The following is a 23,435-nucleotide window of genomic DNA, read 5'->3' as shown; positions in this document are numbered from 1 at the left end:
GATCATTTGCATGTCATCTATAACTTGCCTTTTTGCATGTCCCAGTTTTCTATTTGATGCTTCCGTTTATATTGCTTTGCAGGAGTGCATTATAAATTAAGGATATCAAAACTTTGTAATATGTAATGTATGTTGTTTTTCTTTTAGCTGTGTACATATGTACAGGGTTGGGCAAAGTAGGTTAATAATAATAAATAATACAAAAAGTAATAAATAATAATACAAGGAAAATGGTTTATAGTACTCACAACTGTAAACCTACTTTTGCCAACCCTTGTATTTTGCCATAAAAAATTTTAAAATTTTATGTCATTAAATTTTTCACTTTATTTGACTTTATAAGTTTTTTGTCTTGATAGCGTGCTTTCCTCAATTAAAGAAGAGAGAAATATTTATATATTCCCCAGTTTTATTGATATATAATGACATATACCATTGTATTAGTTTAAGGTGTAGAATATAATGTTTTGATATAGGTAAATATGCAAATGATTACCACAATAAGTTTAGTTAACATCCATAATCACACATAGTTACAGTATTTTTCTGTGATGAGAACTTTTAAGATCTATTCTCTTAGCAACTTTAAAATACTGTATAATACAGTATTGCTAATTAGTGACCATGCTATACATTATATCCCCCAGAAATTATTTAGTTTGTAATTGAAAGTTTGTACCTTTTGACCAATTTCATCTCTGACCTCCCATTTCTGATTCCTCTAACAGCTTTGGCTATTTGGGATCTTTTGTGGATCCATATAAATTTTAGGATTGTTTCTTTTATTTCTGTGAAAAACATTGGAATTTGATAGCCAGTGCATTGAATCTGTAGTATATATTTTCTAATTTGGAGAAAATTTATCACCAAGCTCTTCAATTGTGATTTCTTATTATTTGGATTAAATTTTGATTACTACATGTGTTATTAGATGGGCTTCTCTCTTGTAGCCTTTGCATTAGAATAATTCACACAAGTAGAATGGGGCCCATGCTTTTACCTATTAAAACTTAAAGTGATAATGATTGAGACATTATGAATGTGATTTATGTCTTCAGTGACTTGGGTATGAATGTTTATCAATCCATAAATAATGGGTAGTTGTCGCAGGAGTGAAATTTCCCACTCCATATTCCTACTAAGGTTGCAGTTGTGTATTGAATTGCACAGTTTTTCTTAGTTTTTTCCTTCACTTAAGATATTGAAAGTAAAATTTGAAGTCATTAGAATGAGTTAAAATGAGAGGGCCATTGGGTAAGAATTTGGATGCCTGCTGCCTGTCTCTGAAGAGGAAAAGAGAAGGCAGTTAACCATAATTGGCAATTCACTGACTTAGGCAGCAGCCTTTTTGTAATAAGAAACTTTCCTGGGAAACAAATGAAAGCTCTCACATGTCCGTACAGATTTACAAAATACTGATGGGATCTGCTCCTATTTCTATAAAAATGCTGTATGAAAGAGCAGGCAGTGCTTAATATTCTGTCAAGAGGCTATTTTTCACCTCTTGAGCCAGTAACTTCTTTAAATTTCTCCTGAAGCAAGGAAACAATGTTTCCTCTATAAAACTGAATAGGCCATTGGTTTGTTCACTATGCAGTTACATAAATGTCCATACCACACATCTTATATTTTAGTTGCCAAAGTAAGTTACATTATTGTGAAACCACTTCAGTTTGTTTTATAGGGAATAAAATTGCACATTCTCTGAATAATACATTTATAATAAGAACATATTGCTATTTTTCATATTTAAAACCTATTTTAAAATATGACATTCAGATGATCATTTTAATGTTTATTTCCTTTTCTTTATTATTATTGTAAACTATATTGTCTAATTATTGATATTTGTATATTTGAATTTAAATAATTAATTTTTACAATGATTTGCTTTGTTTGTAAAGATAGCCATTTCACTCATTAAGTTAGTTATCCATTCACTTATTTAACAATTACTTATTGAATACTTATGTGCCTAGATCAGTGTTAGGCACCATGGATGCAATGGAAAGTTCCAATTGGAGAGAAATAGTGTAGAACAGAATAAATATTCAGCATTGTACAATGCATTGGGAGTAGATGGAGTGGTTAAGATCTGGAACTGGAGAATTTAATAGTGGCCAGATTATGAAGGTGGCAACTAAGAGTTTGTGCTTCATCTTGAGGGCTTAGCTAGGGCTTAGTGGGGAAGTCTTTTGGCTTAATCAGGTGATTAACATAATTAGATTAGTATTTTAGAAAGATCACTTTTGGCTGCCATTGCAGAGAATGGATTACAAGGAAACAAAGTACAGCAAATAGTTAGGAAGCCGTTGTAATAATTTGAAAAATGATGATGGTGTCCACAGTAGACAGGGGCAGCTTATAAATAGATCTACTCAGAGAACATATATATATATAGGGCCAGGTGTAAGGAGAATCTAAAATTCTTAGGAAAATAACATCTAAGACTCCTGTTGAGGAGAGAGAACCCACAACAAAGACTAGGAGTGGCCAGAGAGATGGGATTAAATCCTGGAGATTGTTTTGGGGGAGCCCAAAACTAAATGTTTTATTTCATTGCTTATGTGCCTGGCAAGAAAAGTGTTTTGATGTTTGTGTTAGGTGAAAATAAAGTAATGGTTCCCTTTTTAAAACAAAGCAGAGGCATAGCACCCATTAAGTTATTACTATTACTTGGTCAATTGCCAGTAAATTGATAGTTCTTTCTGGAAAGGGAATTGGAGTAAACCTCCATGATGGAAGACTCTCTAAGAGGCTAATCTATCAGTATCATCATGCTATTTCAGGGATACAGTGATGATAAATGTGAATATGGGATAGTTCCAGAGACTCTAATTAATTACCACCTTGCAATTATCTCCAGACCTTTATTAACAACATTTAGATTTGGTTTTAACCATCTCTCATAGTCCTTTTAAGTAGGAAGCTTCTAGCAGTTATTTTCATTAGCTGCCAAATAAAGAGAAATACGACCATGTGCTCAGTGCAAGTCAGAAAAGCTAGCAGCACTTCTGTTTTCCCAAATGTGCACTGAACTTCAGGGGGGAAAAACAACACAATTTAAAAGTGACTACTTGCCATTCAAATCTATATTTCAAATGATATTTTAAATATTATCTTTTTTTTTTTTAATAACTTCTAATTGGTATGAACAGAATGTGATTTTTACAGTAAATATATAATGAAATTCTGCAACAATCCTGTGAAGTTGGTGTTTGCAGTATCTCCAGTTAACCAATAGGGACCAGAGGCCCCAAGTGGTTCAGTTTACACACCTACATGTGGAAGATCTGATGCTCAAATGTAGGCCTTTGAGTTCTCTGTCTTTGGTCATTTAACTTTTCCAGTGGTTTTAAAATGTGCTTGTTTGTCTTTTGAATCAAGATCCCTGTCTATAAAGAAGGCTAATCTGTAACATCTCCTCCCCCACTCCAGGGCCTCAGATGTGCCTTCTCAGAATTCTTATGTCTCCACAAACCTAATTTAAACCATGTGCCGGCCATGGGGCTGCCTCCTAGTTAGAGGAACTGGGGCTCCAGTGCACAGGAAGATGGACAGAAAAAAACTCCAACTACTTAATATGTTGACAAATTTAAAAAAACAACTGTTTATGTTTATTGGATACAATTCAATTTTATCTATAAATCTTTTTGAAAAATATATTTCTGCCACCACTTTTTTAAATTTTAACTTTGAAATAATTTTAGACTTAAAGAAAAGTTGCAAAACTAGATAAAAAAGCTCCTGTATTCCCTCACCCATGCTAATATGTCACATGATCGTAGTACGCTGATTGAAACCAGGAAGTTAACATTGCTGATTACCATTAAGTAAACTACAGACTTTAGCTTTGCATCTGTTTTTCCCACCAACATTTTTTTTTCTGTTTCATAATCCAGTCCTCATCTTACATTGCAGTTAGTTCTCGGGTTTCCTCCAATCTGTGACAGTTCCTTAGTCTTTACTTGTCTTTTGTCATCTTGATACTGAAGAATACTGGTCAGCTATTTTGTAGAATATCCCTCAGTTTGGGCTTGTGTAATGTTTTCTCATGGTTAGATGGATGTAATGTATTTTTGTCAATGAATTTACCACAAAAAATTATGTTGTACCATTCTTGGGCATAATGTCCCTATGTCTTATTTGTGATGTTGACTTTGATCACTTAGTGAAGGTGATACTTGCCAAGTTTCTACTCCATAAAGTTGCTATTTCTCCCTTTTTAATTAACACATATCTTGGAGGGAGTTAAATCTTGAGACTGCAAATATCCTGTTTATCCTGAAACTTTTATCCACTAATTTTAGCACCATTGGTAGATGTTGCTTGAAACAGTTACTACTGTGGTGCTGTCATCATGGTGATTTTGTATTTTTCCCATTCCTTATACATTTATTAATTAGAATTCTTCTGTATAGAAGGGGTGGCCCTTTCCCAGCTCTATTTATATATTCAATTACTTATATTAATCAGTGTGGGCTCATGGACATTTATTTTACTCTCTGAGTTATAGTCCAACATCATTGTTGTTTTTTTATTGCGCATATTATTTCAGCTTTGGTCATTGGGAGCTCCTCCAGGTTGGCTCCTGTGTTCTTTTGATTATGCTTTCATTCCCTTTAGAGTGCATTTTTACATCCTAGAACCACAAGATGCTCCAGGGCTCATTTTGTGTTTCTCCTGCCTCAGTCCTGGAATCAACCACTCTTCTAAAGAGCCCTAATTCCTTTTTGGGAGAATGGTATTTAGAAAGCAAGATCTGGGTGATAGGTGTGTGTCATGGGTCCTAGGCCCTCTCAGAGCTTGGAGGTATATGTATGTATACTAACCCATGCATACATGCACCTATTTTTTTTCCCTTTTTTGTACTTATCTATTAAACAAATCAACAAACAAACACAAGTTTATACTGATACCTCAACCACCTAGTGAACTGAATTGATCATGTAAACTGTTCTAATTGAAATCCTTGAAAAATGAAATATTCATGCTTTCCAATTCCAGGTACACTAAGCTCTAAATGAAGAATCTGTATTATGTTTCCAAATTTTCCAGAAACCAGTTGTATCACCTTGATCTCTTCTTTTCTTCCTCCTGAACTGCAAAAGTGGAATAACAATACCTACTTTATCTAGGCCACCAGGTGGTTGCAGGGATTCAGTACAAGTCTGCATTCTGTCTCTCCTCTGTGTCTCTGTTTTCCTTCATTGCCAGTCTTCTTCCTTCCCTCCAGTCTTGTTCCTCTAAAAACTCTCCATCCTGCTGTCAAAATGATCAATCAGAAGTGAAAATTGGGTCTCATTTCTCATCCTATTTAAACTTTCAATGACTTTTTTATCTGGTAAAAAATACAGTCAAAGGATATGACATAGCAAACAAGAGTCTCTATAGTCTAAATGTTTCCTATCTATGAGTCTCATCTGGTTATTTTTTACCCTCCTATTTAAAAAGAGATGGATAATGAAGAATCAGGAAGTTTGTTACCCCACACCTTAGTATGAGTGCCCTTAGACCCTATCTGGACAATTGTCATTTAAAAAGACTCACCTCTAACATTATTCTGCTTCTTGGTCCCTCACTTTATTCTAAATACCATCGAAACAAAACAAGAGAATCTGATTGGTCCAGCTCATGTCAGGTTTCCACCGCTGGACCGTTCGGCTAAGGTAAGGTGTAGGGTGATGTAGTAAAAGCAGAGCTACTGAAAGTCTAGCCCTATATGCCAGGGACCATTCTCAGAAAAGGAAGAATCACTGTGGGCTAATAATGGCTCTCCCCCAAAGAACAACAGCCATAGCAAATGCCAACTTAGAAACAGTGTTTATGTTGCTAAATTGATGCTTTAAATTTTATGCACTGTGCCACTACACTTTCCCTCTTCATCTGCACTTTTAGCAGTGCTAGAAAATGCTGGAATTGTTTTGATTGAAACCTCTTAGCCTTGGTGTATTATACTTAGTTCCCTGAAGGTATTGAGCTGGTTACACTTCAGAATAATTCAGGTGTCAAGTCCATTTAAAAACAGATACAAGAAGCCAAAGAACTAGTGTAACTGTAAAGAATAAATAATCTCAGGATATAATAATGTTTCAAATGAAACATTTGAAAGGCCTTAGAAACAATACAGATTAAGAATAATGAATTCTGAAAAAGAAACCTGAGATATATTGGAGGAAATTCGTACTTCCTTCTTACCCTGCTAATTATGTTTAGTAGCAATTATGCAACCTGACATCATAGTTATATTAATTTGTTTACTTTTTTATTGTCTTCCTGCCCACTAGCATTTAAACTCTGTTGTGACAATAGAGCCTGTTGGTTATTGCCGTATTCTCTGTGCCTAGAACAGTGTCTGACACATAGCAGGTACTAAATAAATGCTTGTTAAATGCATTAATTGATGAGTGAAGTTAAACTCTCTGACTCTTTTTTGTTGCTGGGACCAAACAAAAATGACATGTGGAGATTTAGAGATGAAAATGACTGTGGGAATTATTTCAGTTTTCATACTTTACAACTAAAATAATTGAGGTCCTTGTAAATGTATCTTTGACCTAGGAGACTACAGGAAAAGCTATGGAGTCAAACACTGAAAGTCACATATAACTAGATTTCCATATGAATGTAATATGTTAATGTCAAGTGAATCATAAGTTATCTATTCATTGACAAGATAATTGTATAATCACTACTTCTCTGGCTTCAATCTCCTGGAAGTACAACTCTGCTCCCCAATCCTCTGAAGTATTGAATATAAATGTAAAACATTTATTAAAAAACTAAAATTTGGAGCATCTGAAATGCATTCTACAGAGACTTCAAATATATGTTAAAATATTAAATATACATAAGTATTTTATATGCCTATGTTTTGTTCAATCCAGTGGGAACAAAGGGGAAATGCTGTGAAGTCAAAGTCACTGAAAACAGTAGAAAAGAGATGCATTTTCAGAGGGTAAGAGATGCATTTTAGAGGGTAATCACTTGGAAGAGGAGTTCTGGCTTTAATTTACGAAGTAATTTTGTTGAAAGGCCTCCTGATTCGGCTCTTGTTGATTCTGCTACATGTTGCATCTACTTATTTGTTAATAATTTTTAGTTGATGCTTGGTCTAATGGTCCTAGGTTTATGCTTTGCTGCCTTCTCTGATTCTGCTGAAAATGAGAGGTAGGCAGCAGCCTGGCTTGGATCAAGGATAGCACAAGGAGTAAGTGGAACTAAGCTCTTTCTTTTTATGATCTTCTACAATCCAAAATGCAGAATCTGGTGCCCAGCCTTTATATATGCCGCTACAGCTCTCAATAAGGGCTGCTGAATATAAGACACTTCAAATCCCATTAACATATACAATAAGTAGCTGGTTAGCAATGTAAATATTCTGGGAGCCATGAAATGCACAGGGCACTGGGTTTGCACAAATTTCTTGGTTTCAAATGATGAATATTTAATCCTGCTGAGCACTTGGGAAAAATTGTAAAAGCTTTGCTAAAAATCCAATTTTAACAATTAAGGCTTCTTGTACATTCTTGTTCTGAAAGTCTTTGAATTTATTATATTGAATGACTAAGGAGGGAAAATAGGTTTTAAATCTGTTACTGGAAATTACTTGGGATTTTTTTGGAGGGTGGTGAACAGTAAGTGTAATTGCCCTAATCTCTCTGTGGAAACAAGAGCCTCTTGGGTCTGCTACTGGCAGCTGGCAGAAAGTACTCTAATGTTCTTACTGTATTCCCAAGACTCTGGTAGTGATGGTAATGGACTTTGTTATAAACAGACTAAACGACATCTCTTTTAATCATCACAATTCTTTTTCTTACTCACAAGAATCTTACAAATCTATTGGTCAGAATTACCAAAATGGTGGACACGTAATTGTAAAGGTATTTTAGAGTAGAGGTGGGAGAGGAGTGCTTTCTTTTTCTGTCCTGCAAAATGTTCCTGAACATTCACCCAATTCTGCCACATGAATGTGTGTGCAGTAGTCTTCCCTTCTTTGTTTTACATTTCACTCTGGCTCTCTGATCAAGTGATCATTATTTCCAAATTTTCTGTCTTTTCCGATGATACTTGGAATAATCTTACTCATTTAATCCTTTATCTAATACTTTGTTCTCATTTTTAAAATGAGGACATTGAGAATGAAATGAATCTTTGTTAATAATTTTAAGAAATTGAAAGAAAAGTAAACTTAAGGGAGTGACTACTTAACCAATCTAATACTTACCTATCACATTAAAATTCAATCTGCTGTGTTTCCCTTCTGATGGTTATTTCCCTTCTTTTATAAAAATGCCTGAAGATTGGCAATGAGAAAGCACAGGGAACTTGGAGATCCTGAAAGCACTGACTGGACAAAACTGGGCCCATTCTTGAGCTTGTTCTTAACTTATACACTCGCAGTCTACAACTTCTAGATCATCATTTTTCTCCAAATGCCCAAGGAATGGTAGAAAGTGTTAGGGATTCCAAATGAGAAAGCAGAACGAAGGATAGAGCCTCTCTGGTTACAGTCTTCATATATCACTATTACTTTATGCTGCATCAAACATTTCCTCTTCCCATTGAATTGATCTTTCCCCAGCAAAATCAAGTGGTGTGGAACAAATGGCCTCAGCCTTTGGACAAGATTTGCCAGAAACCAATAGAGACTTCAAGAGAGAATTCACCAAAAACAAGGATTGTTTCTTAAAATCGTTTCTCAGGGATAGGAGTAAATTATGCCAGGAAGAAATGACCTCAGTATTGTTGCTGCACTCTAAGACAAAACTGCAAGTAAGTTGTTTTTCTTATTGTTTGAGGCCACAACCTTTCATTGCTTGATATAAATAGAGACTTATATAATAGTGACGTTAAAGCCAGTAAAATCAGAGTGATCTAACAATGCCATTTCTCAGGACTTCCTTTCCAAACAAATGATCTATTATTCATTGAAATAAAACTTGCCCACTTGCTGAACCAATTTCTGTTGGAAGAGAACAAGAACAAAGACGAAAACAAGAAAAATGTAGGGATGCTTACAATTATCAAGAAAAGAAGACCTCACTCAAACTAGCTGGAATTTTAAGAAAGGGTTATATCAATGGACACGGGAAAAGCATTTGAAAAAATCCAATACCCTTTCATGATACAAACACTAAAAAGTTGGAATAGAAGGAAGCTTCCTCAGTATTATAAGCAGCATTTATGAAAAAACCACAGCTAGTTTCATATTCAATGATGAAAGACTGAAAGCTTTCGCTTTAAGTCAGAAACAAGACAAGGATGGTCACTTTTGCCACTGCTAGTCAACAGTATCCCAGAAGTCCTAGTCAGAGCAGTTAGGCAATATGAAGAAATAAAAGGTATCCAAATTGAAAGGAAGAAGTAAAATTGTCTCTGTTCACAGATGGCATTATTCTATATGTAGGACAGCCGAAAGAATCGACCAAAAAAAATTATTAGAGCTAATAAATTCAGCAAAGTGGCAGGACACAAGATGAACAGACACAACTCAATTATGTTTTTATACACCAGCAAGAAGCAATCCAAAAAAAATTAAGAACACAATTCCATATATAATAAAAGAATAAAATCTCCAAGAATAAATTTAACCAAGAAGGTGAAAGTTTTGTGCAGTGACAACTATAAAACATTTCTGAAATAACTTTAAAAAAACCTAATTAAATTGAAAGACACCCCATGTTCATGGATTGGAAACCAGTAAGTATTGTTAAGATGGCACCTCCTCCTTCACTCCTCCTTTAACCTCTGGCAACAACTGTTCTTTTCTGTGTCTTCAGAATTTTATTATTTCAAGAATATTATATAAATAAAATCATGTACATTCTGGGATTAACTTTTTTCTGTCTGCAAAATTCTCTTAAGATTTATTCAAGTTGTTTCATGTCCCAATAGTTTGCTCATTTTTTTAATTGCTGAGTAGTATTCCATGGTATGGATGTAATACAGTTTGTTAATCATTCCCCACTAAGGGGAATGTTTTCTGTGTTCTTTCCAGGATTCAGCTATTAAAAATGAATGGCTATGAATAATTGTGTACAGGATTTTGTGTAAAAATATTATTTTTATTTTTCTGGGATAAATGCCCAGTAGGGCAATGCCTGGGATACGCGATAGTTGCATTCTTAGTTTTATAAGAAACTGCCAAAATGTTTTACAGAGAAGCTCTATCATTTTACATTTCCAGTAGCAATGTAAACATGATCCAGTTTTTCCACATCCTCATCAGAATTTAGTATTATCACTATTTTTTTTAGCCATTCTGATAGGTATGTAGTAAACATCTCATTGTGGTTTGGATTTGCATTTTCCTAATGGCTAATGTTACTGGCCATCTGTATATCATCTCTTGTATCTTTTTTTCCATTATCTAGTTGGAGTTTTGGGAGTTTTTATAAATTCTAGACAGAAGGTCTTTGTCAGATATATGGGTTACAAATATTTTCTCCACCCTGCAGCTTGTCTTTTCATTCTCTTCACATTGTCTTTTTTATAGATAAAAAGTGTTTCAAGTTTATTGGGTGCAAATTACCGATTTTTCCTTTTATTTATTGTGTGTTTGGTTAATTTATGACACAGTTTTCAATGTTAGGTGTATAATTTCATTGTAATTCTCTTAAAAGTGGAAAATTTATGTGAGACATAGATGGACACTGAGTGAATAACAAATTAACCAGAACACACTATTCCCTCACTATCTTGAATAGGTGGGGAGATAGTCAAGCAATGTTTTAAATTATAGAAATTTAGGGTGGTATTATGCACATTCTTAAGTACATCTTTCAGGAGCACAAAGCAAGAAATTTGATGTTCTTAAGTAATAGCTATAAAATAACTATGCCAATTCACTGCAAAGTATAAGAAGAATATTTTACAAAATATAAGAAGAATATTTTACAAAAGTATGATTTTTTTTCTACTGAAGAATTACAATAAACTGGTTGAAAATGTAATTAGGGACCTGATAAAATATAAGACTCCCAGTTAAACTTGGATGTTAGATAGAGAGCGAACACTTACTTTAGTATAAGAATGTTTCAAACTTTGCATGGCACATACTTGTACTAAAACGCTTTTTATTGTTTATTCAAAGTTTAAATTCAACTGAGTGTCCTGTATTTTTATTTGCTAACTTTTGCAACCTTAAATGTAGTATAAATTTTTTTTAAGTATTTTTTAATATGTTTTTATTGATTTCAGAGAGAAGAAGAGAGAGGTAGAAAGAGAGAGAAAAACATCAATGATGAGAGTCATTGATCTGCTGCCTCCTGCGTGTTTCCTGCTGGGATCAAGCCCACAACAGGGGCACATGCCCTCACTGAGAATTGAACTGTGACCTCCTGGTTCATAGGCTGAGCTCAACCACTGAGCCACGCCAGCCAGGCTATAGTACAAATTTTTTAATCAAAGAGTTGCTAATGGACTACTTAATGAAATCCACAAATTAGATATGTTGAACAAATATCCTTTCTCTGAATTTAATTTTCGTTATTATTATTACATTCTGCCTTTACTTAATAAGTGGCATCTAGAAAGCATTTACATTAGAATAAAAAAATAATAAAACTGGAGTGGACGATAGAGACTGCCTAGTTCAGTATTCTCAGTTTACAGATGAGAAAACTGAGACCTATAGCACCACTAATTCTAGGGACAGAAGAGGGAATAGATATCGCCTACCTAACTCTCATTTGAGTTTCAAAATTCCCCACAATCTCAGAATATGTGAAAACTATAATCATTTTATAGCCCATGCCACTTAGACACCTAATAATTTAGAGCCAAAGGAAAATTTCCAGGACTTGACAGAACTAATTATGTCTTTACAGGTGTCTAAATTAATAACTTAAGTAGAAAAAAATGAAATACAAACATTAGCTTATATGAAGTTAATATCTGCTTTGAAAAGGAAATAGGTATTTAATTGAAAAAAGGAAAAAATTACTAGGTGGTTCCAAATTAGAGGGTAGAAAATTAAGCCTGTCTAGTTAGTTTTCACCTATTACTATCACTAAATGAGAGCTCAAGTCAGCAGAAATAAGTACTCAAAGGAGAACAAATATAAGAGATATTTTCTATAGCAATGGATATTCTGGGTGGCCCGTTTACATCATACTAGTTATGGGTTTGTCTCTTTTCTGTTTGCTCTCTTGGTCCAATTTATTTCTTACTCTTCTTTCTGTCGTAAATATTTTTTTTAAATTTCTCCATTTCCATGAAAAACATTACCAGAAGACTCAGAGATATATACAAAATTTCTAAGAAGCACATATATTCTTTTAATATGTGCTTTAATTATTAAGTCAGTCAAGGCTCAATTCATTTCTTGTTCTTTAAACATATGCATAGGTTCACAGCTATATAGATAGATAGCTGGAGAAAAGATTAATAATGCACAAGAAGAATTAGTTTGGTGGAATTTGAGCTTGTGTAAATCTGCAGAGAAAGAACTCTGGCTGTCTAAAGTGGGAGGCAATGCTTTCTGCATCCATGACTCAAAACAAATGTAAATGTTTACATCACAACTCATGCAAAACTTATTTGTATTTACTCACACGATCCTCCCCTGTGTATTTCTGCTTTGTATACATATACATGTTGTCCCCCAAAAATGTATACACACACTTTGAATAATTATAAAGGCATTGCTTATTAAAATACATTTCATTTTCATAATTGACCTATCAACTCTTAAAATGTGTACACATATTTTTAGGACATCCTGTATTTTTGGGGAGAAAATAAAGAACTATGTTCTCTCAATGTCATTCAGTGTCTTCTCTTCCCTCAGCCCCTCTTCTTTAAGACAGGAAGAGTTAGGTTTTCTAGCACTTTGTGGAATGTGTATTGTCCTTATAGATGGAGACCTTGATACTGAAGGAGCAGGCAGGTTTCTCCCTTTAGCTGACAAAAAGGACAGGCAGACACTTAGCAATTTCAGTCCACCCACTTCCTCTGTGTTTTGATTTTTTAAAATTAGGAGTTCAGAGAAATAGGGTTGTTGGGTTTCCCAGCTCTATAAGGCTTTGGCTGTCTGGTCCTTCATCATATGGATATTTGATTTTTTAAAAATGAGACTTGGATCATCAAAAAGTAACATTTCAGATTTGCGTATCATCTCTCTCATCTATTCCTCAGTTAATGTGAAGCCTTAGACAAATCCGTTTTTTTATTGATTTAAGTGGCAAGAAAGAAATGTTGGAACTTGACACCTTACCTCTGTCACTGATTTTTCCGTCCTGTGGAAAGTCACTATGTATTTTTAAATATGGTTGATAAACATGATACAAAAACAGAGGGAAAAAATATTCTTATTATTCCCCCTTTTTCTTTAACTTCCAATAACATGTTTATTGCCTTACTGTTGCTAAATTGAGAGTAGCAGGGGGAAGGGCAAGAGGTTATGTAAGTAAAAAAATAGCAGAAGGAAAGACAAGAGGTTATGTAAGTAAAATTTATTTTCATTTAAATTGAGTTTGTAATTGAAAATTTATTTATTGAATTAAAAACTCATTAAGCACAATATAAAAATAGTTTAGCAATAGAAACCATGGATATGCCTATTTTTCCAGAATATACAATATAGTTTTTTTAAATCAAAATTGTACAAAATTACAAAAGTAATACGTCTGTGAGAACGTGATTTTATTAAAAAGGTAAATTCTGAAGAACAAAGGTCAAATATTCCCTGAAATGTTTATCTATATATGGCCACTATAATGAAGTACTATCTATGTACTAGGTAAAGTCATCGATTTTGTCATTAATAGGCAAGTATTATATGATTCAGTTGATGCTCAAAGCACTGGGTTTTTTTTAACTCATTATATCTCCTTTTCTGTTACTTTCAAATAAGTAGATAAAGAGTTAAAAATGAAAGGATTATTAGCATAAACATGTGCAAGGTTTGTATCTGGACATAAGAGGATAATTTGATTTTACTAAATTTAGAGTGGATAGAGGGGCAGAGGATTCATCTAACCCAGCCTTTCTCAATCTTTACTGTGTATACAGAGCACTGGGGATCTTGTTAAAATGAAGATTCTGATTCAGTGGCCAGGGTGGAACCTGAGGTTCTGCATTTCCGAGAGGGTCCCAGCTGACTGTAACACTTCTGGTCTCTGAACCATAGTTTGAGCGTTAAAGATCGAAAAATGAAAATGTTTATGTAATACAACACTTAATACAAATAGGCTAACAGTAACTTTTGTTTTATTTTATAAAGTGAAAGGAAATTACCAAGATAGAGTCATTTATGTCAAGGGAACTAAAATGGAGTCAGGAGGCCATGGAGAATTTTGTCTTATACCCATCTCACAAATGAACTTTTGAACTTTTAAGCTAACTGTGAAACCACATCCTGAACATTACCTCCTTTTACCATGGCAACCAAACTAACTGCATTCTTTATTTTGAAAGGAGCTAATCTGTTTCACCAGCCAGCATCTTTTGTTTACTTTGTGAACCTAACCAGCCCCTGTTAACCTAGCCAGCATCCTTCATTTGCAAAAGGAACCTTAATAGGAACTGCACTTTTAGTTTTTGTCTTTATAAATCTTGCCTTTCTTTGTTCCCTTCGGTCCACAATTTAGGTTGTTACCTGAATTTGTGCCCCAGATGGTAATTCCTTCTTTGCTAAATAAATGCTTTTATTCTTTATTACAATCTAAACCTTTTTTTTTTTTTTTTTTTGATCAACAAGAATAACTTAGATGGAATGATTTGGAAATTCTGTTACAAAAACATTCAAAATTATTACTTAAGGAGTTACTTATCTCGATCAATTTTGTATTGATTGCTCTCTTTTAACAGCTGGAATATTTTATTCCTTTATGAACATGGCAAGCAGCCTTCCAGCATATTATATCAGGATTCTGAATTTAATTCATATGTGTCTTAATCACTGACAGAACAAACTTGGTTGAATTGTCTAAAAAATGTTTTCTTCTACTCTAAAATTCAGAAGATGATTTACATCAGTGGTTCTTAACCAGGAGTCATTTTGTCCCCCAAGGGACATTGGGCAATGTCTAGGGATATTTTTGGTTGTCACAACTTTGGGGGGTGGGGGGTGGGGAGATTTGCTACTGGCACCTAATAGGTACAGGCCAGGAATTCTGCTGAACATCATACAATGCACAGGACAGTCCCCACAACAAAGAATTATCCAGCCAAAATGCCAGTAGCACCAAGAATAAGACAGCCTAATGGAAAGGGTAAAAGACATCTGAATCTGAGGTCTCCTATTTAGGTGTGTGTTGGTATTTGAGAATGTAAGATAACCCTAAGTGAAATGGTCCGTGAACAGGTCTTGAGCAGTGTTGTATAAAGGGAAGTAGGGACAGTGTAGTGGGAGGCACCCATGTGCTGTACTACAGTCAGAACAATTTGTGGAAGAGACAGCTCTGGAAGAAAGTTGGGCCGGATTTGATAGAGACTAGTGGAATAAAGGAATTATGCTTTTCCTCTTCCTAAGAAAGTAAAGATGCTTCTTATCTTCAAAACTGAAATTGTCAGCTTGCTTGGTAGGAAGTTTTGAGAATAAGATTTTTATAGAATTTTTTATTTGAAGCCCCATTTTAATGGATGTGCAGATATTGACTCCCAGGGCTTTATGAACACATTCAAAGTCGTACCCATCTTATATCGAACAATATTGCAACTTTACAAAGAGTGCTATTCTCTTTTTTAAATGTTTTTATTTATTGAATTTTAGAGAGAGACAGAAACATCGATTTGTTGTTCCATTTATTTATGCATTCATTGCTCGATTCTTGTATGTGCCCTCCCAGCGGAACCACCAAACAAAGCAAAATATTGACTAGAAGTAGAAGCCTGAAGTTTTTTGTGCATCCCATTGATTAGTTCTTCATTTTATTTTTAACACCTTCCACAGAGGTATAAAGATCCCAGGAAGAAAAAGAAAAAACAACAACTGATCATGGTGAGTGAGTACGGTGGTAAAGTTATATTTTCTTTTTATGCAGTAGTGTAACTGTTATTCCTGAGAGAAACAAAATTATTTATAATATTTTTAAGTATTATAAGTATACAATGAATATATATAAATAAAAAATCCATTTAAAATAGCAGAATTGTATTGAGATCATGCCTTTATTCTGGAAGACATTTCCAAAACAAGGTATGAACTAAGAAATACATTTAAAGAAATACAATTGGCTCTAATAATCACAGATTCTATACTTGCTAATTCACCTGCTTTCTAAAGTTTATATGTACTCCAAAGTCAGTAGTCATAGTCGTAGTCATTTGTGGGCCTGTGCAGAGCAGCAAACAATTTGAATCTCCCACTGAACATGTTCCCAGCTGAGGTTGAACAAGGTAATAATGCTCTGCCTTCTCACTGCAGTGCTCATACCATAAATGTGTCCTTTTCACGGTCTATGTAGTGTCGTGTTTTTAAAAATTATTTGCTTATTATTTTGATTTAGCTGCTTAAAATGGTTCTCAAGCATAGTGCTGAAGTACTGTGTAGGTTCCTAAGCACAGGAAGGCTGTAATGTGTCTCCCGGATAAAATATATGTGTTAAATAAGCTATGTTCAGGCATGAGTTACAAGTGCTGTTTGCTGTGAGTTCAATGGGAATGAATCAATAATATATATTAAATCAAGTGTCCATAAACAGAAACACACATAAAGCAAGGTTATGTATTATTGACCGGTGGATAAAACTATTGTAACTAGAGGCTTACAAAAACCTAACTGCATTTCCCCTAGGAGCAATGCTTTCAGTAGTGTCCCCTCTTATTCACGGGTGATATGTTCCAAGATACCCAATGGATGCCTGAAACCAAGGATAGTACTTAAAGGAAGCACTTTACAGCTTCTCTTTGGCATGTCTGAATTCCCAGCATCGCTATTCATAAAATAAGGGTTTGTTGAACACAAGCACTGCAACTCTGCAAAAATAGATCTGATAACGCAACCAGTTGCTAAGTCACTCTCCTAACTGCTCTATTCTCCCCACTTGCCACAACAGATTTCTTTCCATCCCTTGAATGAAACATGGTTTTTCTTGACTACAGACCTTTGTACACACATTTTTCTTTGCTTGGAATACAATTCAGAAATCACATTTTTTACTCTCTGCTTACCCTGTAGGTCTTAGCTTAAGGTAGCCTGATTTCCCCAGACAAAGTTAGGTAGTCCATTGCATTTCCATTAGCATCCTATGGCACTCATCGCACTTAACTGGCACTATTTGTTGAATATAAACTCTCTGTAAGAGCAAGAACTCCATGAGTCTTGTCTCTAGTGCTTAAGGTACTTCTAGCACATAGTAGGTACTCAGTATATATTTAAGCGACCAAAAACAATAGAAAAATGGTAACACAAATACAGTAAAACTTATCTTCAGCAATATTTAATGACATGGGAAAATGGTCAGATATAATGATAAGTAAAAAGTACGTGCTATGAGATTATATGTAGTGTGATTTCAATTTTGTGAAATGGTAAGTATGCAGGTTTTTATTCTGCAAAAAGATTAGAAATATACGAAAATGTTAATAGAGATTTTTTTGGCAAAAAAAATTATGTGATTTTAAAAATGTACCTCTTTTTCATTTTTATAAGGAATGTATATTAGTTTTATGATCAGAAAAAGTGAATTATTCTAAAAGGAAAATCCATATTATTTTCTATATTCCTGTTAAAGACATAAATAAGGATTAAAAAACATTATTTTACAATTCCTCCTTTTAGTCATTTTTGATGAAAGGTTTTGGCATTTTTGTAATCTTTGTGATCCTTGAAACATTTTTCCATCCATATCCAGTAATCCTATTCTGATATAGCTTCTCCTTGGCTTGGAGACACCCATGAGCACTGATGTAATTCTATAATTTTATATTATATTTATATTAGATATAATTCTATAATGTAATGTAACTCCATTCTATCCAGTCTGAGATTTTTTTAAAGATTTGTTTCTCTCCTAAGTATTTACTTCTGAAAATACTGTCATCTTTCTTACCAATTAGGATTTTGAAGTGTTTTGCATTCTTTCTTCAATAACCAAATTTAAAGAATGCGAAACTCCATACTTTTGTAGAAAAGATGTGGTATTATTAAAGAGCCAAAGGTCACCATTAAATGGTGAATTACTTCACAGTGGGACAATGCACAAAATACATTCTTTTTTGCTAATTCACATCTTATTAATTCTGGCTGGCTTAGTAATATTCAACCCCTTCTTATCTTTTCTCTACCTCTCAATCACATATTAAAAAATTATTCTGAAATAAAAATATAAACATTGTTCATTGAGGTTAATTTTAACCTATTTATTCAACAAATGTTTACAGAGTGTCCTAATATGCTTGTCAGAGTGCTAAGCTCTCAGAGTACCAAATGAGTAAGATGTGCTTCCTGTCTTTCAAGTGCTGACAGCCTATTGAGAGAGAAATTTTACAAAAAGATATATGATAATACAGCACACTCAATCTTGTAATACAGGGAGAACAAAATGCTTGAGGCTTCAAGAGACTGAAGTGGGTGTCACAGAAGCCTGTATCTTTTACCTCTTCTCTGGTTCGAGCCACCTCGCCACTTACTTTGATTGATGTAATAGCTCCCACTGGTCACTGTGCTTCTGTCCCTGTCTGCCTGTAATCTATTCTCAACACAGCAGCTAGAAGATACTTTCAAAAGCATGCTGGACTACGTCCCTCATTTACTCAAGACCTTCCAGTGGCTCCCAATTTCACAAAGAGTGGAAACCAAAGTCTTTCCAAGTCCTTTCTAATTACCTCCCCCTTCCCCCCCCCAAATCGCCTGTCCTCATCTTTTCCTGTGCTCCCCTTTGCTGAATCTGCTGTAGCCACGTTAATCCTTTGATGTTTTTCAAAACTACCAGCATATTTATACTTTGGGAACTTAACAGTTGCCTTTTTCTGCTGTAAAGCTCATGACCCAGCTTGACTCCCTCCTTACTTCCTCTACGTTCAGATCACGTTACCTTCTCTGAGGCCTACCTTGAGCAGACCATCTAAAATCAGAACCTGTATATTCACACTCCCAATTCCCATATCCTCTCCTCATTTTCTTATTTGCATTGCACGTAGCACCATGTAACATTCTTATTGCGTATGTCTCTCCCTCACTCACAGATTATTTACTAACATAGTACATTTACAGAAGGGCTTTGCATATATTAAATGGTGAAAAGATTACTGAATCTTGTTTAAGGGTGACTGAAGCTTGTTTTTATTACAGTCAAGTCTTAGTTTTTACTAATTCAAAATTTGTGATAATTCTTCTTGTATTCATTTGAGATTTATCTTTATGCTTTCTATGATAATATTGTGCTCCCTTTGTAACTAAATAACTTTTAATTTGCAATGGGAGAAATAAAAGGATAGCCTCTTGAAGAAAACTGTTTTCAATTAATTTTTACTGAATTCTTACAAACAATAAATGAAAAGCTGATTTTTTTAGCTGAAAATCCCTGCCTAAGATTTTGGCAGTTATTTGTTGGTGTAATTATATGTTATTAAAGTTACAAAATTTCATTTCCCTTTAAATTGGTGAATCCTTCAGACTTGAACTAGTTTGGACTAGCCTTCTCAGCTAATTGCTCTACATTAAGTAACAATTGCAATAATACTGAAAGGAATTATGTGGATATAGATATAATATGGAATGGTGCAAGGATGTTGTCTTCAGTTTTGTAAACCTCTGACATTTTAGGGATCTTTGCTTCCTGATGGAAGGTGCCACTAAGAGCCTTTAGTCTCACTAGTAACTGAAGCATGTTCTGCTGGAAAGACACATTAGTGACACATTCATAATTTGAAGCAACTGGAGTACCATTATTTCATGCAACCTTTCAGTGACCTTAAAAAAGGGAAATGGAAACAATGGACTAGTAACAAAACCCTGAGACAATTAGTGATTTCTTCAAAGCTTGGAAGATTTAATGAGTGCCCAAGTGTTCGGCTGTCATTGAAATTTGGTCCCTTCTCCAATTAAGTCAATGTGCTACCTCCACTGAGCAATCCAGGGAGTGGGCATCTTGAATTGACTTTTCTATGTTCTGTAGTGTAACTGAACTCTCCACACTTTGGGCAATTCCCAGTTACATGTAATAATATGTATTTGCCAAGCAGTTGGACAGAAATATAGTTTAATTTCTGGCCATGGATCTATGCTCCTGAACTCACTACCATGGAGCCAGCATGAGTTTTAAAGAGGACCCGAGTTCTTTCTCTGCATTTAAAGAAGCTAACTTTGTTAAGGAAAAAAGACATGGTGATATAAAGATCTATTTGGAGTCTTAAACGACCCAGGGCTCCTCCTACTCTTCCCTGGAGAAATTACCTAACTGCTAATGTGCTATACAGAGAAGCCTTCCAAACTGCCTGCTGCCTAATTAGCTGCATTAAAAATACACATCAAACTTGTTTTGAGTGGTGGGTTTTATTATGTGGAAAATGAAGCAACACAATATTACTGAATGAAAACAAGTAAACAGATGCTCACTTATCATCAAAGATGTTAGAATTAACCAGAAAGCAAATTACTAAGTTGGTCTTTCTTTTCAAATTGCCAAACAGGTGGGAGGTTTGAATTGCTGTCTTTTGTGAGCTCCTGGTTTGAAATGAAGAGTATGAGCTTCCCTCCGCCCCCGATTATCTTATGTTCATCTTAATTTTTAGTTCTCAAAGATATTTCAAAGTGAGATACTGTTCTTTCCCTTCCTCTTTCAAAGTTTTGTCAATTAGTGTTTGACATGTGTATGAAACGATAAGCATTAGCTAGCATAATAAGGAAGCAAGAAAGCAATTGCCTTTTATAGCTATATATTTTAAAAATTAATCAGTGCATATAAATCCTTTTAAGTTCTTGACTTCTTTTTTCCCCTAACAAATGAGTCTGTGCTCTGAAATTATGAGATTGAAGAATAACAACAGTATAAACTGAAAATGGTATGTTAGGGTTTGGCTGAATTGAGCCTATTTAGCATTTGGCCTCTTGTTTCCATCATTACTAATTAAATGAATTCAATCAAGGTTGAAGGTGAGCTAATGTATGAAACCTATAAAAAGGTACACTTATCTTCATTTGACCAATTCACTTATCTTCTGAGAGTTTTAGTCATATGTCCAAGGATTAAAATTGATAAACAATAGGACCAGGTTTTAAATCGTAATTTCAAAGCTAGTGTTCATCTTCTTCCATCATCGATTTCTCCCAATAATAACTACCTTGCCTATTGTATAGGTCTATTGTAAATATCAAATAAAATAAGGTGTTTGAAATCATTTTACAAAACTGTACAATTCTGTGAATGAATGTTAAATAAATATGTGGTCTCTCCCTTTTGGGGAGATTTCATGAGAAATTAAGTCACATGTAAGTAATATGGTGTAAAGGAAAGAACTTGACTTTTAGGAGCAAGTAGGGATTTAAAATAAGGTCTTCCTGGATGCTGTTTTACACTTTAACTCACAGTGAAAAGATCCATGGTGTTGCCTTTGGCATTTTCCTCATTCACAACATGGTGACAGGTGACTCCTCTTCATGATTCATATCCCAGTATAAAATTCTCAGGGAACCCATTTTGTCTCCATTTTTACTAGGCTACTCTCTACTATGTATTTTCCCCAATTTTGACATTGTAAAAATATTTGTTATTTAAATGACTGATTTTTGTTATTGCTCTTTGCTTGCTTACTGTTTTCTGGGGATCTTGTCTGTCTTCACTATATCTGTACCTCTTGGTATATAGTTGATGTTTAATTAATATTTGTGAGAAGAGCATCAGGCTCTCAGGAAATCTCAATTTCATTTTGAGGCTGACCACTAACTAGCTGTGTAACATAGCAAGTTAGAATTTCAATCTTTTAAACAATAGGAAAGCTACAGAGTTCACAGAGAGTTTTCCTATACATTATTGTCTTAAAATAAGGAAATGAGGGAGTCAGACTAAAAAAGCACACAAATCCTTTCCAACTCTAATATTCAGTGTTTCTAAGTCTTTGATGTATAGCTTACATTTAATTGGTCTATAGTAATCACATAGAGATATGTACAAATATGTACAAAACATATTGGGATTTGGAATCTTTATACATTATTTCTTTTCTACTGACTATTCATACTATTTATGATCTAGGTATTCTGTAAATTATACCTGTATATTTGCTAAACAGTGCAAGTTGATACAATATATTTTTAGAGTATTTTTCCTTAGAATTATAGTCAAGAACTTGATTGGAATTATAATGAATGCTCAACAGTGTTAACCTCTTCAGAAATCTGCCCTTTAGCTGCCTTTGTCATTTCATTTCACATTTTTTGTGACTTGGAGTCTACTCAGATAGTGATCATTCACTTTTCACTGTTTCTTTTCATCAGAGTCATTTGCATATCACCTATTTTTTATAAAATAGAAAGGTAAGCTTCTGTAAGGATGACGCTATGTTTAAGACTAATTATATAAAGAGAAGAACATGAGATTTGGGGTGATGACCCTTTGAAATGATTGCTAAAATGTATTTTATTATTAAATTAATGGATCATGCCCTAGAAGAATAAAAAGATCAGAAAATAAACTCAATGATTCTAATTTAATTCAATATTTGTCTTTTCAGGTTTCCACTGCTAAATTATGATGATTTAAAATATTATCAAATAACCCTAACTGGTTTGACTCAGTAGCTGAAGAGTCAGCCCTTGGACTGAAGGGTCTCTGGTTCGATTCCAGTCAAGGGCATGTACCTCAGTTGCAGGCTTGATCCCGGTCCCAGTCAGGGCATGTGCGCGAGGCAACCAATCGATGTGTCTCTCTCACATCGATGTCCTTCTCTCTCACATTGATGTTTCTTTCTCTCCCTTTTCTCTCTCTCTCTCTCTCTCTCTCTTTCTCTTTCACTTGCTCTGAAAAGCAATGGAAAAAATATCCTCAGGTGAGGATTTAAAAAAATAAAAATAAATAAATAATAAAATGTTATCAAATAGCCTTTGGAATAAACTCCTTTTAAGTTTTTCTCGTTTAGGTGCTGCAATTATTTGTCTTGAAAAGTCCTTGGAGAGGTCAATTGAGTAGCAAATTATATTTCTATTTTCAGTGGTTTCCTAATTTAAAATTTTCTTTAAAACATTTACCTCTTCAAAAAACATTTTAACCTGAGGTGCACAAAATTAGGATAATCACAATTCTTATTTCATGATACATTTGCATCATCAATCTATGTCAGGTCCTTATTTATCTATCTATTATAAAATAAACACCCAAGAACCCAACAACCAACACAAAAACTAGAACATCAATAATAACTTCCACCTATAAAGTCTTCCACTAGTTTATTCCAAAGGATCACAACTCTGCTTGTATCATAATTTTACCTGTGACTTCTTCTACCTACCTTTTCTTTCTTACCCTGATTTTCATCCTGCCATTTCCCTT

The 23,435-nt window shown here is 34.3% G+C and overlaps 1 long non-coding RNA gene across 5 annotated transcripts in view; it reads left to right on the top strand.

The window, feature by feature from the left end:
• LOC148092950 (uncharacterized) overlaps positions 1 to 23,435 on the top strand; it is a 213,575-nt gene that overhangs the window by 97,702 nt on the left and 92,438 nt on the right. For 2 of the 5 annotated variants that reach the window (XR_015714686.1, XR_015714682.1), the window contains exon 1: positions 15,923 to 15,946. The exons of the other annotated variants lie outside the window; for them this stretch is intronic. This is a non-coding gene — a long non-coding RNA (uncharacterized LOC148092950). Of the gene's footprint in view, positions 1 to 15,922; positions 15,947 to 23,435 lie in introns of those variants that run through there. 5 annotated transcript variants of the gene reach the window in all.

This window comes from Miniopterus natalensis, chromosome 6, assembly GCF_054644295.1.
Source record: "Miniopterus natalensis isolate mMinNat1 chromosome 6, mMinNat1.hap1, whole genome shotgun sequence".
NCBI classification, from domain to species: Eukaryota; Metazoa; Chordata; class Mammalia; order Chiroptera; family Miniopteridae; genus Miniopterus; species Miniopterus natalensis.
Note: the sequence above shows the minus strand (reverse complement) of the source record. Positions and strands in the feature narration are given on the sequence as shown.